Source organism: Vespa velutina, chromosome 1, assembly GCF_912470025.1.
Source record: "Vespa velutina chromosome 1, iVesVel2.1, whole genome shotgun sequence".
NCBI classification, from domain to species: domain Eukaryota; kingdom Metazoa; phylum Arthropoda; class Insecta; order Hymenoptera; family Vespidae; genus Vespa; species Vespa velutina.
The window spans coordinates 8,140,112-8,156,906 of NC_062188.1; the positions used below are offsets into that span (position 1 = coordinate 8,140,112).

Below are 16,795 nucleotides of genomic sequence, written 5' to 3' on the forward strand. Positions count from 1 at the left end.
CATTACCTTCCAATCGAATCCCACGTATGCGCACGGTGCGTCGTGAAACAGTCGCACATACGGCGGAGAACAATGTCGGCTTGAGACGGCACTACGCGAATGCCAAATAACCATTGTTACGACAAAGGATGAAGAAAATAATGAGTCTCCTAATATCGCTTTAAGTCGTGGGATGATAATCGATTTTGTATACGAGATTGCTTTAAACTAAACTCTTCTTGAAAAGATCACTTTATGGGGTTTTGATGTTTTCGCTTACGATCAAAAGTAGTTAGTAGCCTGCGTAATTTTCTATTTCGTTGCGATAATCGCTGATAATTCACTCTTACTTATGCTCTTGTGATTTATGATTTAAATATTTTTATTATTTTATCTTCTTAATTAAAGATTTTCTTAATGGAAGAATTAGATTTTTGAAAAGTGGAAGAGAATATGTATATACGGTGTTCCTTCAGTGACAAGACGCTCGGCCTGGCGGAAAGCATGCGAAGAACTCGACGACAAGTCTAATTGCTCGTAGATGTACACGGATGGAATGCAAAAGTAGTAATGGACCGTACACACCGAAATGTATCGAAGACAATACGCAAATGTTACGCACGTATCAACGATCTTCTCTCTTCCTTTATCTTTTTTGGCAAGAATTCGAAACGTCTCAAAATACGACTTTTGTCTCTATCTATTCTCGACGCATCGCCGCTCGAGCATATTACTCGCAATTTCTATTCCGTGTGGCGCAATATCGGCATAACAGGGCCACTCTCGCGCTTTCCACCGAATCTCGAATCGAGTACGAATTCGATGTTAAGTTCCTCAGTTCTCTTTTTTCTGATTGTTCGTTGTCGTTGTGAAAACGCGATCGATAAGTTAGCTTACTTATAGCCAATATGTCGAGTTGTTTAAGATAAAGTGTAGGATTTAGGATTCTTCGGAAAAAAAATTCACTTCGAGTGTCAATGTATCTGCGATGTACGTACATAAAATATTCTCTCGAAATACGAAAATGAGTCAATAATTATCCGGAATTTTTATGTTGGCTTTTTTTTTATGTTGGCTTTACTGTCAAGTATTTACGTATTAGTATTCGTGGTTTTCCTCCAATTACGTATGTCAGGTTTTAAATACATTAGATTGATTACATTTTGTTTATCATGATGACCATTTTGTTTTACATTGTAAAAAAGAAAAATAGTGAGAAATTATCCGTTTTTTGTAATCTGAAGATGTATCAGTGAATGCATACTGGATAGCTCGAAAATTCAGCCAAAAACATTTATTTTGAAGATATAAAAAAGATTGTGCAATGATGGAACAAGTATGTTGAAAAATAATGTTATTGGAAGTATTGTTTTTATTGAAATAAATTTTTCAGTTGTATTGTGGACAATTATTAACTATGTCTCATATCACCGATAGCTTTCCAACTTTGTCCAGTCTCCTATGTCCGTGTCAATATTAAGAATATATTGTATAATGAAGCCGAACGAAGGTGTAGAGAGAATCGAATGTTGAAATTTTTATAAATTGCACGGAATCAGCGTAGACGACGTTGAACAATTACAAGTCGAATACGACTTACTCGTATTCGAGAGGCACTTGAATACCTCGCTACGGACGTAACGTTCGCTCAACTAGACAGCGACTCCGTGAATGAATGGGGACACCTGTTCCGATATTCAGGTGGGCATGTCGACTTATTCATAAGCGACTACGCAAGCCGTTTGTTCTAGTTATGGGGAACGGCGCTTTTAATCTTCAGTTGATCAGGACGCATGTAAGCATCGAAAGGGAAAACAGACTATAACGAGTTATCGACCGAAATTATTTTATATCTCAATAGATCTGAACGTAGAATAGTTCAAAAATTGATAATTTTTACTAGAGAATATTAAAATATTAGAAGAAATATTTGTATTCTATACTGACCTTCAGTTTACTGAATATAATGAACATACAATGAAATTATTAGAAACCTAATATACCTAATAATATTTGATCCATACAATAAAATAACTTCAACAAAGTTGTCGATATCCCTGATTTTTTTAATACTATAAAATGCACAGATAAAAAACAATTATATGGGAGCGAACATCTACTATATTTCATATAGTAGGCACTCGTGATAAAGTTAGCCTAAGGACCTGGATAGCTCAGTGATTATTGAGTAGTCACCCGGAAAACGAAAGAGCCGAATTCAAATCCCGATCCAGAGAAACCAACTTTCTTTGCAAATCCTACAATTTGGAAGTGAATAGAGAGATTGACAAAAAAATGCCTGGGAGTAATAAGTTGAAAGACATTGAAAGATATGCTTGATGAGAGTAGTGAGTAAAAAGATATTGGAAAATATGCATGAGAGTTTTGTTACATTCACAATCGTTTATTTTATTAAATATAACATTTTTCTACGTTAACGTCTATAACGAAATATAACGTCTTTCATTAAAGCATTATTTTTGCTTTAAAACACTTCATTTTTTGTTTCACACATATTTTTTTATTAGTTTGAACGAGAAAAGTACTACTGTACTATCTTTTCGATCTTCGAGGAAACGTCTATCTGTTAACTATCAACGTAATTTTACTTTCATGTAGCGCTTATGAACACATACATTTTCTTTTTCAATTTTTAATGATTCATTAAAACTCATACATAGCTCATACAAAGTTTTTTCCCGTTGGAAATATTTATGGATTCTTAAAGGATGTTAACTGTTACGATTCGGTTTCGTTTCCTTCTTTTCCATCTTTTTGAAACGCATACCTTCATTCTCGTTACCGTATTCGTCACTTTTTCTTCTCGATACACGTACACGATATTTATGTACGATCTTAGAGAAAGAGAGAGAGAGAAAGAAAGAAAGAGAAAAAGAGAGAAAAAGAGAGGAAGAGGGAGAGGTAGCCCTCGTCCGACGAGTGTCTGGCTGGTCTGGCTAGTCTGCCCTCCTCAGTTGCCCTCCACAGTTACCCTCCTCGCCTCCTCCATCGTGTCTTCTCGTGAGAACCCGCTTTGTATCACGCATCGCGGTTCTAACGCCCGCGCATATTAAGCACACACCGACGTTCTTTCCATACACTACCAACAACGGTCTCCAGCTCGTGGTAACATTGTAAATGCGCAACACTCGCAGAAACTTACTCGCACCATTAGGTGGAACGGCCAAGTATAAGCGTAAGTGAGACGGAGAACACACGTGGTTTGACACGGACGATGAGGAACCGACACGAGTCCTCCTTTTAGATTGCTTTTTTGTTTATTTTTCTTTTATTTTATCGTCCAATTTGCCGACGATTTTAACGAAATGAATATGACTTGCTTTATTTTGCTTTATCTGTCTGTCTACTTCTCCCTTTTATCTTTTTTTGTTTCCATTGTCTCAGAATAACGAGAAAAGTGAATGTTTTGAACAACGTATATTTTTATCAAATATTTATTTTACATATATGTATGTATAAACAAAATATCATTAAGCATCATTGTATGGAAAGCTTTGGGGAATTTAATGTTTTAGATGTTTCCTTATTAAAAATGATTTGATGAATTGTTAAACGTTCGCTGTATACTAACCATAGTTACCTGACTAAATTCTGTTAAAATTAAGAACTCTATATGAATGTAGCATATCTTGATATCTTTATGATAAGAAACTCTCTTTTGATGTATATTCATTTATAATTTGTTCTATATTAATTTCATATAATTTAAATAAGAAACCAATAATTTACATCAGGAATGGGCAATTTCTTCTCCGCCGCGAGTCATAAAGTCCTCACCATCAATTAATCTGTATACTTACTATTTAAGTTCACTAGCTACTACTTCAATCAATTATCTATAAATAGACAGAAACAAAAGCCATGCAGTTATGAGACAAGTGAAATAATGTGGGTCGTTTTCTCTCACCTTACCAAAACAAGTAAGTAAGAGAAGAAACCACATGCTGACCGCTACATAATGGGCTATATAACAATTCTAGCAACAAATAATTCAAATTAATCAAATTAATTGATAAGTGTAAGCTTCTTATATTTTTTATTTTTTAATTATAGACATACAAATAATAGATGTTTATATTTATGAAAATTACGAAATTCGTAATATAAATAATTTTCTCCTGTAATAGTTTAAAATAACAAATTCATATTAGTATGAGATTTTTAAAATGTGATTAATATGTGGTCTATTTAATGACAATTTATATATAGTTCATTATTAATTTCTTAGACTTCATTAGTAAAATTCTAGAAATCTGATTATTATCTGATTTCTGAAGAATTTCAGAGTCATCATTAATATTGTGATCGGAATCACAATGAATTGGTGAAATTTTTGGATCAGCTAATAAATTGACGACTTCTTCGTTCAATGTTATTTTTTTTCTTTACTTCATTGTTTCTGACATAGTAGATATAATCGGAGTGGATAAAAACAATCAAATGTGAAACAAATCTTTTATTCTTTTTCCTCTAGACATTTTTCACGTATTTAATGTCCAGTAAAAATCTTTAAAAATCTTTATTTCTGGACTTTAAGACTTCTTCTGCTAACATTGCTATAGTTATAATGACATTTTTAATAATGTCCGTTCCATGAATTAAATAATATTTTATAGATGTTAAATAGCATATAGTACCATGTATATAAGAAAACACATTTTTTAGCTGTGTTTTTTATATATTTTTTGAATGTGTATCCTCAAGAAAATGCTTGAAGAATAGAAAATGATACATTACATATCTTCTTGATAAGAACATAGCAACTAAAAAAGTGCAATATATTAATTATTTGTAGATCTTTGCAGTTAATTTTATATGATAACAAATTAAGATACATTAAAAAAATAGTAAAAACAAAAATCATAGCAAATCCATTTAAATCTATAAATTGCGAGAGTTTTATGTCTTAAAAAAGTATTATTAAAATTAATGTAATAATTTAGTGAAAATGAAGTTATTGTCATAAGAATTTATGAAAAAAAATGTTTAAAGTAAATAAATCGGAATGTTATTTTTCGATATCTTCATCAAAATTTCTAAAATACATAAAATAAAGATACGTTCAGCTATACGCACAGCAGAATGCACAGACAAATACTAACGCAGCCAAGCAAATATTGCCATTTTTGCTCCGAGTTTGTTATACATATGGGAAAACCCTTCTGCTAAGGCATTATTTTATGATAGTAAGTAATTATCTGTTTCCTAAGACACAGATAAAACCGAAATTTTTGATTTTAAGGACATTCAATTTTATAATTATTCATCGTTAGAATTTGTCTCACTGTACACTAGTTACCCACCCATAATTTACATAATACAATAATGAAGTATTAGATGTTACACTCTATGATAGTGTACACTAATGATTCAATTGTTCCGTACAGTGGCAGCATTCTGACGGACAACTTCACTCTAGCGAAAGAGTTAACAAATGAAGATATAAATAAATAAAAAAGTTAAAGGAGAAAAATTTCACCAAAAATTATTCTCGTATATATTTTATATTTAAAAATATTTTTAAATTAAATTTTTTTTATCTACAGAATCTAATAAAAACTTACGATTTATGAGGATCTCGTATATTCAAGAAGAAAAAGAAAGGATGTGCATGATCGTCTGCACTTGATGTTGAATGAACGACAGTAAGTAACTATAAAATGAGCGAGAAAATTCAGTTGACGGCAAAGAGAATGGTAGGCATATTAAATGCAAACAATGCGGATGCATGCATAAACGACTTTTTCAAAAGCTCAGTAAACATGGCGGTAATTGTTGTTTGACAGCAGTACATGTATCTTCGGAACATCGATAATGTTTATAATCTAAATAACCAGCCAATGAACTACAAACTTCTAAACTTTACTAGCTGTCGGTTTACAACAATTTGTATCAGGATTAAAATTCAGAACGATATGTGAATATGTGAAACACCATAAAAATATAATGTAAATGTACCAGAAAATAATGCAGGTGTATATAAAGCATACACTATTGGATCACAAATGTTCAGATAGTATAAGGTATTTTTACAAAGTCAAGAATGTGTGGAAGACGAACTACGTTCCGGAAAATAATTGACGACAAAAGCAGAAGAATATGTTCAAATTGGTCGAAAAGTGAGAATTTTCAAATTGACATTAAGAATAATCAGTACTACGATGAAGAATTCGCTTTGTCCGTAAAAATATTGCAGATAGGTGGATGCTTCATCATGACAATATTCCCTAACATTCTATGATATATTATCGGGCATTTTTTATCGAAGGGGCATTCCAGTAATTCCGAAGTCTTCCTATTCATTAGATGAGTCTTGCAGACTTCTTTCTTTTTCGAACTAAAATTCAACTTGAAAGACCATCATTATGGAAATGCGAACAACATCCAAAGTGCTGTGACAGACAAGTTGAAGGCGATAACACTAAACGTTTTCTAACACTGCTACAAAGAGTGGAAGAAGCGTCTCCAACGCTTGTATAGCCTCCAAAGAAAACTACTTTGAAGTTAATAATGTGGTTTTGTAAATCTCTTTCAAATACAGAGTTTTCTAGTAACAGTCTCACTACTTTTCTGCCACGCCTCGTACTTTGACGCTCGCGGAAACGTTTTCGCAGTGGATGTGTGGAGAACGGTGCCGATAACTTGAAAATGTAGATGTGTTAGTGTTACGTTGCGCTGACGATGGTATTGGAGACGAGCAAGGTGGGGATACGTTCTCAGCTCGAGGCTACGAGGAATGTGCCTTGACACTGGCGGAGGACCGATGGACGGCGCATACAAATATATTTACCGGTTAGGCTCTCGCCGATTCCTTGCAGGAGGCAGGCACTAAGCTCTTTTATTTCTTCTGATGTGTGCATATACATGTACATAGATATATCAAGCTGAACGAACATCACGGGTAACGCCCTTTTGTCATTCTATTCCGCGCAGTAGCCTCTCGCGAGAAATTATCATTCTTCCGATCGAAACACGGAAGGAAAGCCATGCTGCCCTCGCGCACGCAGCTCTCGTTACCGAATAATTTAGAGAGAGAGAGAGAGAAAGAGAGAGAATAAGTTGGGGATCGAAGTGAGGGACACATTTGTAGCGTTAATGGAAACTCTATATTAATCGTGTCGAAAAAAATGACGACACGATTCTACTACTAGCAAATACTGACACCACTATCACTTCGGTTCGGTTCACGTTAACGAATTCGTTCTCTTGTCTTTCTAAATAAATTACATAGGATGAGTTTGGAATGAGAATCGATTAAGGAAAAAAAAAACGTATAGGCTTGTAAATAGAGAAACCGGGAGATATTTAAATCTTCCTTTTAATCGTACTTTTAATCGGAAATTATTTTGAGCTTGCTTAAAAGATTATTCCCTATTTCTCTTTCGTTGAAAATGACAGGACAATCGAAGAACGTTGTCTCGAATTCCATTTTCTTTCATTTTTTTTCTTTTCCAACTTCATCTCTCTCTCTCTCTTTTTCTTTCTCTCTCTTTCTCTCTCTCTCCCTCTCTCTCTCTCTTTCTTTCTTTCTTTCTTTCTTTCTATATCTCTCTCTACTCGAATAAGCAAATATTTTGATATCTCTATCAAGGAATCGTGAATAAGATATAATGAAAGGATGAAAGAGATTATAAAGCACTGACTTCAGTCAAAGCCATATCATTTTCTACTATCTTTGAATAATAAAACAAAAAGTGAAAAGAGAGAGAGAGAGGGAGAGAGAGGGGGAGAGAGAGAGAGAGAGAGAGAGAGAGATAGCCTGCTCAGCGATATATTAAAATAGAAGTGATATGTTTCGACCGTAAAACCTTTCAGTGGGTTATTATAAACATCTGTATGAAAATCCTACTACATATATTAAGTAGGTAAGAAATTAATGTCGGTTCTCGAGTTTTCAAACTTTGATGCTTAGATTTGAGCTAACAACTCATGTTTCTGTCTATTTTATAATTCAACCATTTTATAGTTCAAATGTCACGCTATATGCTGGTATTGTTTTGATTTTGCTGTTAATTTGTGCTCATTTCAAACTAATGAGTTTAAGATAGATAAAAAGCAAATTCGAATAATTTTCTTATATGAATATAAACTTGGTCATAAAGTCACGAAAACAATTCGTAATATTAATCATTTGGACAGGATAATGAACGTACAGTGCAATGATGGTTTAAAAAATTTCGAAACAGTGATTAGAATGAAAATGAAGACTTGAAGATGAAGAAAGTCGTTAATGGCCTTTTATTGTTGACAACGATCAAGTGAAGACATTAGTTGATCTACACACAACGATGACAACTTGCTGATTGACAACTTGCATAGGTGATAAGGGTAAGTCACCCAACTTTTATTCACTAGCTGGGACAGCTAGGAAAGTCGAAGAAACTCGACAAATGAGTGCCACATGAATTAAATGAAGATAAACGAATATAAGCACGATTACACGTCACACGACTAACTCTACAAAAGTAAAACGTATTGGGCTATAAAACTCTGCCTCATTCAGCATATTCTCCAGATCTTTCACCAACCGACTACCACTTTTTCAAACATTTCGACCATTACTTGCAAGGGAAAATCTTCACTAATTAAGTTGCTGCCAAAAATGAGTTCAAAGAAACAAGCAGTTCAGAGAACGAATCAAGAATTTTACGCTGTTGGGATTGAAAAACTAATTTCATGTTAGCAAAAATGTGTAGATTCCGATGGATCTTATTACAATTAAAAATGTATATTTTGCGTTGAGATTTGTGGTTTTAAAGATGAAGTTCGAAAATTGATAGTATTTCGATCCTGACTTTTCAATATAGATTTGGACTCCTCCGAGTGGAATTAGCAATTTCTTATCAACCTAATAATAACGATATCTTTAATGCTTTACAAAATTCGATATAGAAACGATCTTTAATGCTGCTTCAACATTAATACAAGTATTAATGAACAATGACGAATCTAAAACGTTTAAGGGATGCAGCGAATATTTGACGTTTTGTGTAAAACAAGATTTTAAAGCATTGACATGTAATATAATCTGATCTCCAGTTATTTATAATTAATAATACCGTTAATTTGAATAAAATACTACCCACATAGATAATTAGTATATAGCTTATTATCAGGATTTCATGTTTATTAATACAAATGAGAAATTAATTTATATGGAACAATATATTTTATATAAATATATTTTCTATTTATATGTGAACAATTTTATTAAATTCTTTTATTAAATTATCGTTATATTATATATCTTGTTCTTTCTCCGAAGAGGGAAATCAAAACTGAATGCGACAATATTATGATCGAATTCATTGAAGGTGAAAGTGAAGGTCATTGTTGGTACGAAACGTAAATACTTATGATACGTATATATATATATATATATATATATACACATATATTTTACAAGAAGCAAAATAAATCAAACTTATATTGAGGCTCGTTGACCGTGGATATACTAGTGAATAGATCTATTACCTCATAATCGCTATATCTGTTATTCGACAATCATTACTATTTCAATTATTATATCTTGATAATAATGTGCACACGAGTGCATTTTTTGTGTTTCATTCGCGAATTTTTTTTCTATTCAAGTTTAACTTAATTTTCCTTTATTGCATCAGTGAATAATCCAATTTCGAAAGACATAAATAAATAAAAAGACGCTTTACATTTTCTAAAAAATGAAAATATAACTATCTGAAATGGGATTTATTAATTTTATAAAAAAATGTCTCATATTAAATTATTTGGAGTTTCATATTAAAATCTGTGATTTATGTGATTATAACTGAAGTAAAACAAAGTAAAACGATTTAATCGAACACGAGCTCTATTGTATTGCGAAGAAGTTACGGAATGTCTTTTATATCTATTTTTCGATCTTTACGAGATTCGCACGTGTTCGTCTAAGAATGAGATATTTTCGCAGGTGTATTTTCCCACTTACATTTCATCCTTCAAAAAAAGAAAGAATAGATTCGTTAAGGAAAAGTGAAAACTCCTGTTTTTTTAATGTTAATTTTAATGGATGAGTAGATAACGTGCTTAATCGTTATCAATTTTGCGAATTTTGGATTCCATTCTAACAATTTCTACATCGTTTCAACATCTTACGTCTCATATTTTGATGGAGAAATAAAATTTGATTTCTTAGCATTCATCTCACTGCAATTTTATTCATTCACGTATTATCTTTATACATTTCATAATTAATCACAGAAGCTGATGTTTATATCTATATTTATTATTATAAGAAAAAGAACAAAAAAAGAACAAAAATGAATTTTTATACTTTACGATTCATAATTATCATTAAGATATTTAGCTTATCAAGATGATCGAAATTCCGCCAAAGTAAAATACGATATTGAGAAAAAAAGTTTATATGATGCTATTTAAAAAATAAATAAAAAAAGAGAAGAGAGAAAAACAAAACCAATCAGTCATATTTCGATTCTGACTTTTCGATATAGATTTCCACTTCCGAATGGAATTAGCAAGTCGGTTTTCATAAATGATATATTAAAGGTAATCGCATTTAGAAATGCAACAATCACTACAACGATTCAGCTTCTTCTAATTACACTTACAAAATCCAATTCGCTCTCTTTTTACGGTTAACCGTAAAATTCACTTGCGTGAATGGAATTCTACTGACAAAAGACTAAGTACCGGAAGGCTTGCCATGACACCTGAGTAGAGAAACCTCGAAAAGAAGCTACCGTTCTTGGAATTTCGATAAGAATTCGCTAAGAGACCGATGAATAGAGGATCGAGAAAAATTGTTGAAGAAACGAGGTATTAATGAGAAAGGGAGAGGAAAAAATGAGTGAGAAAAGAAGAAGGGCTCGAGTCTAGTCTTCCATCCCTCCTCGCAGCAAATGTACGAATGCTCAAGGAAGGCTTGGAAATTAATGGAGGTTCATTGATGTAGTCCCTGCAAAGAGCGACTGGTTGTACGGACCCTCGACACGAATCCGTCCTTCTACAACGCGAAGACACTCAGTCTCCGGCTCTTCTGGGAGTGCTTCGGTGCAACGACGCAAACATTGACATTATCACGAGCTGTAGCATTCATTCTATCTTTCTCCTGTTTTCATCCTTTCTTTTTTCTTTTTCCTCGCTTTATTTCTATTTTTCTACATCACGAAAGAGAGAGAAAGCTCGTAACTTCAAGTATATCTGAGAAAAATAAAAATCTAAAGAAGAAGACGAAAAAATAAAAGAAAAATAAAAAGAAGAAAGAAAAAGAAGAAAGAAAAGAAGATGAAAAAGAAGAAGAAGAAGCACAGAAGATTACAAAGAGTATGTTTGCACACTCTCATTGTCAATGACTGAACTAATAGAAACGAAGAAGTAAGATTCTTCGATGCCCGAGGGTTTTCTATAGAGGAATTCTAGATGTTGGTAAGAGGAGAAGCTCTTTTCGATTTTCAAAAATTGAGAGACGTAGGTCCGTATTCTACTTTCCGTATTCTATTTGGAATCAGGGGAGGATGGGAAAAGGTGAAAGAAACGAAAGGAGAAAGGCGACGGAGGAGAAACTTTCGATCGAGTTTTTTGTCGATATAACACGTGACTACTAGACGAGAAGGAAGAACTCTTTCTATCTTTTTTCCTTTTTCCCTTCGTTTTTTCTTCTTGGTTAATTTTTTTTTTTCTTCAACAAGGAATTCGGCGAGTTGGAAAGAAAATCTCGGCTACGTTAAAGACGGAGTCCTTATGTAGCTCTGCCGAGGAAAGGTAAAGTGTCTCCTATGTACACATCGTTCGAGAATGTAGTTGGTGAGGCGATTCCAAGGGTCTCTTTCTTCACTTCGTTCGATGGATAAGAAAGAAAAAGAAAAAGAGAGAAAAAAACAAACATTTCGAAAGGAAAGCAAAGTTACCCCTTCGTAAACGTCAAGACCAAAATTTGAACAGTTCTCTATCCTTTTTCGTGAGTTTAGTCGCGGTTAGAAGCCACTTGTTAAATTCGGAAGCATTTGTCCCCTGTAAGGATGTCGGTAACATAAAATGCGGCATTTTCTCCTCTTAAAACGGTAAATTGTAAAAAATGTTCGCAAAAACGTAGATTTTCGTAGCTCCATTATTATTATAAATAAAGTGATCTATGATTACAGAATAAGAGTATTTGTATGAAACATGATGTCTTTATCTATTCAACAAAACATACTTAGAATTACACGAGGTCGGATAAAGTAACATATTTAGGATTCACTCTGCAATAGAATCTAATAAGGAAAAAGAAAATTCAAGACTATTACTGAACGCGGCTGTTATTGGCAACAAAGCAAACGAGCTGACAATAGAAGTACCTACAATATAATTCACGTAAGATGGACGTCACATGGTTGCGACAGATAAGGGAGATTGCGAGTATATATCTTAATATCGCGGAAATTAAAGATTTTTTTCTCGCAATCGAGATAGAAGCCATTACCAGTGGCACTATGCATGAACAATGAACACAATGTCCTTGTCATTGTTGAAGCCCCTTTTCTCAGGAGGAGACACGAAAGAAGGGGTACGTGTACACTTTATCTCGGGCCTGCAGATGATACGAGGGTGAGATCGACCACGATCCCATGGGACCGGTCGGAGCTCGTAATATTTCAAGCATAAAAGTTTGAATATATCGTGTCCTATGCTCTCACTCACTCATTCACTTTCTCTCTCTCTCTTTCTCTCTCTCTCTCTCTCTCTCTCTCTCTCTCTCTCTCTCTCTCTCTCTCTCTCTCTCTACATGTGTGTATGCGTGTATGTAGACACACATACACACACACACACACACACACACACATATATATATATACACTAACAAGCTGTCTATACATATACATACACTATGTATTACTTTTCAGCTGCCTAAGGAAACACATATGAGTAGCGAGTAAAAAGGGAAAGAAAATATGAGAGATAGAAAGAGAGAGAGAGAGAGAGAGAGAGAGAGAGAGAGAGAGAGAGAGAGAGAGAGAGAGAGAGAGAGAGAGAGAGAGAGAGATAGAAAGAGTGAGAGAGTGAGAGAGAGAATCTTCGCTTAGAAAGGGTGAAGATTTGCTGGGCTCGCGTAGAGAGACGACGGCACTGGGGTGAATTTATAGGATGGCAACGGCAGCGGACGGCTGCAGTTGGATTTTATGGCATCTACAATATCATGGGATTTTTTAAGTACTATACACTCTCCTCTAGGCGCACCCTTGGACTCCTACGTGACTCCCACATAAACGGCATACAAAATGTGTGGAGTACGTTGCGGCTAATGAACGCGAGAACATAGAAGACTATGTAGTACCTTGTCACGATCACTCGTTTCTAGTTGGTATCGCTGATGTTTTCGATATCCATGAATAGCAGAGTATAATGTGAATTAAGTAGGGTGAAGGAAAGGAATATAAAAGGAAATTTCAATCGAAATTACGTATCGGTTTGCATGTAAAAAGGGTCTACTCTCTTTCAGAGATATTTCGAGAATTCCAATTGTTCTGTTTGCAACATTAAGTATAATCGTTATGTGCATTCGAGCTTAGTTTAGCTACTTTCTAATACCGATTAAAGTTAACAAAATTCTTCGTTAACAAAATGGCATCGTTAAATGTCGTTTCTTTTGATTATTCGATCTTGATCATCTCCACTCTCTTCGATTCTTTATATAATCGATTGACTATATTTTTTTTCTCTTCTATTATTCGCATAATCCGATTTTCACAATCTAATTAATCCTTTTATAGTTCATCATGGGAGGTAAATAGAAGAAAAAAGAAGCAGAAAAGGTTCTAAAACTTTGATACTAGCCGTATTTTGAGAGAGTAATTCGAGCTATCCTGAGCTATACAACCTTCATTCTGGCGGTATACATTTTATGGTATCATAATAGAAAATTGCAATGGGATTTGGAAATATGAATGATACCATACCATGAGTCTGCATTCGTTCGTCTTTAAACGACCGAAGCCGTTTGTTTTATAGAATATAGTGGAGAACTTAAGAAAGCGTTACCCGAAAATAAGACCTGCAGAGTCGATCGTTATCTTAAATATAAGGTTTTACGTTTATACCTATCATTTCTCTCTCTCTCTCTCTCTCTCTCTCTCTCTCTCTCTCTCTCTCTCGTTTTCTCTTCCCTCCTCTCCCCGCCTGATAATAGAGAAACAAGGGAAGAGAATATCAAAGTTTCAAGCGGTCATGAATGATCGTATTTCTTAAACAATCATTAGAAGTGAAATTTCATGCGGAAAAGGGAAACATTGAATGATTGAGAGGGCAACTTTTCAATTCAATCTAAGTTGAAAGACTTTAATTGGTGTTTAATAATAAAATTTGGTAACGACCACATTCAAACCAAATAAATAGATACCAAGTTTATTACGAAATAATATGATTCAATGGACACTACACGCGTACTTTTCCTTTGTATTATTCTTTTTTTTTCTTGTATATACTACAATATCTGTACTATTTACTATAGCAATGCTTTCTCTCATATGCCAATAAGACGAGTGAAAACACAATAAGAGTAACCGTCATAAATTATAATAAAGTGGATCATTTATTAACAAGTTCATTTAACTACGAGACAAAATAACAACGAGTGTGGCAAAAACGCAACAATTCGAGCAATATCCCAAACTGGCGAGTTTACATGAGAAGCATGCTTATTCTCGATCGAGTTTTGCTTCAAACGATTTAGTAGTATGGTATCGACAAATATAGCAATAAATTATCTATCTTACAAAAAGCATACAATAACGATGTAAGAATCAATCGAGTAACGTCAGAGAGACATAAAGTTGAGCCAGTAATATCATCATTTATTGCTGTATACACGTACATGCATATTCTACATTATTCGTTTGTCTTCGCTTACAAGATAATACTAATAATAACAATAATAATAATAACAACAATAATAACCCGTATGGGTTCATAGTATTCTCTGTCTGTCATATGAGGCAATTAAAAAGGAATCCCCTAAAGGATAGGGACAAGAAATATAGAAAAAGCTTCAGAAAAAATGTCGCTTCTTGGACTGCGCCAAAGTGTGTCTGGAGCCAATTCTGATCACGATAACACACGAACCATCGATGATAAGGATTTGAGCAAAAGAAACCTTACTAGACAATCCGAAGAAAGTACAGCCGATCAAGATACAACAAAACTGATTGGACGGTTTTAGATATATAGAATATTTTTATTAAATATTAAGAAATATTTTAGATATATAAAAATAATAAACACAATAAAAAGACTATTATCAAACTATGTCAACAATATAAATACTGTTTAGGAACTACAGGTACTATTTATTAATTAAAGAAAATACACACCATCATATATGAAGCTGCAATATTAACCGCAATAGAATATAATAAACAGAAAAAAATAAAATGGAGAACCAATATCAAGAACAAAACAAACTATTTAGAAAGAATATAAGCAGACTGATAAAAATCATTAAAGGAAATAAAAACTAAGAAAATCACGAAGTACATAAAAAATAAAAAGTAGGAAGAAATACTGGATACATGAAGTCGGAAACTATTCGTATATGCAGCCAAACTAAAACGATACAATGAGTCAAAAAAAGAAAAAACAAGAAAAATTTTCTGAGTCAATGAAGAATTATTCTATCAAAAACCCGATAGAATAAAAAGAAATAGAAACTCTGAATGAAGGATTATAGTAATAGAATTATGACAACAAATATGTTTAAACGCAATATAACACAAATCTAACACTGATTGAATAATAAAAGAAAAAGAAAGATACAATCACGTTACAGAACAACAAAAATATAGAATAACATTAGAACTCACTGAAATTATCATAAATACACATAATTGAAAATTTCCAAATACAGACCAAGCACAAAACTTTTGATACAAACAATAGATAACAACACTTCATACCTGACAATACAAATCAATAAAAATATAAAATACCCAGACCAATTTCTAGCATTTTTAATTGAAGGTAAAACATTTATCAAATAAAAAAAATCAAGACACATAAAACTCAACAAATCATAAATTAATAACTTATCTCCCGATACTATACAAAATCATAAAAGGAACCATCTGTAAGAAAGTAGAAGAAATAATAAAGAAACCAAATAACACAATAATGATAGTATAATCATGAAGTAAATGACAAATTTATATTTCTGATTACAAGAAATATTGAATATATATAAAATAAACGCAAAAATACAAAACTTTCTCAAACAGATTATGCAGAAATGGAAAATCAAAATACACTTAAATAAGAAAGAAAAGTACAGAAATTCAGACAATAGAAATTAAAAGGTATCTTTCAAGGAGACTCAGAGAATTCTTTATGATTTTCCATGAACATAAATTCATTATCAAATATATCAAACAAAACAAAATACGGTAGTATAAAATAGTATACAATAATACTAAAATGGTATACAATAAACCGTTTAATGTATATAATTAATGTATATGGACGATAAATGCATCAACAAGAACATAACTAAGAGGATTCTTTACAAGCATCGAAAGATTCACACAGGACATGAAAATGATCCAGATCATATTTTGGAAAAGTGCAAGAAGTAGTGAAGAGAATGGAGAACGTGCTATGGCTGTATGAGCATGGCGAAATATTACTCGAAAAAACAGATAATAACGACCAGGTTAATCTTAACAGATATAAGGAAGACAGTAGGCAAAAAATTCTTGGGAAGTATAGACTTTGAACTCGATAGTTATAATGGATGACATTAATTTCGTTTAGATACGTTAATCGATACTGAAAGTCTAATTAGTCT

The 16,795-nt window shown here is 33.0% G+C and overlaps 1 protein-coding gene across 5 annotated transcripts in view; it reads right to left on the bottom strand.

The window, feature by feature from the left end:
- Positions 1-16,795, bottom strand: part of LOC124953915 (telomerase-binding protein EST1A-like) — a 129,532-nt gene that overhangs the window by 12,399 nt on the left and 100,338 nt on the right. The window lies entirely within an intron of this gene.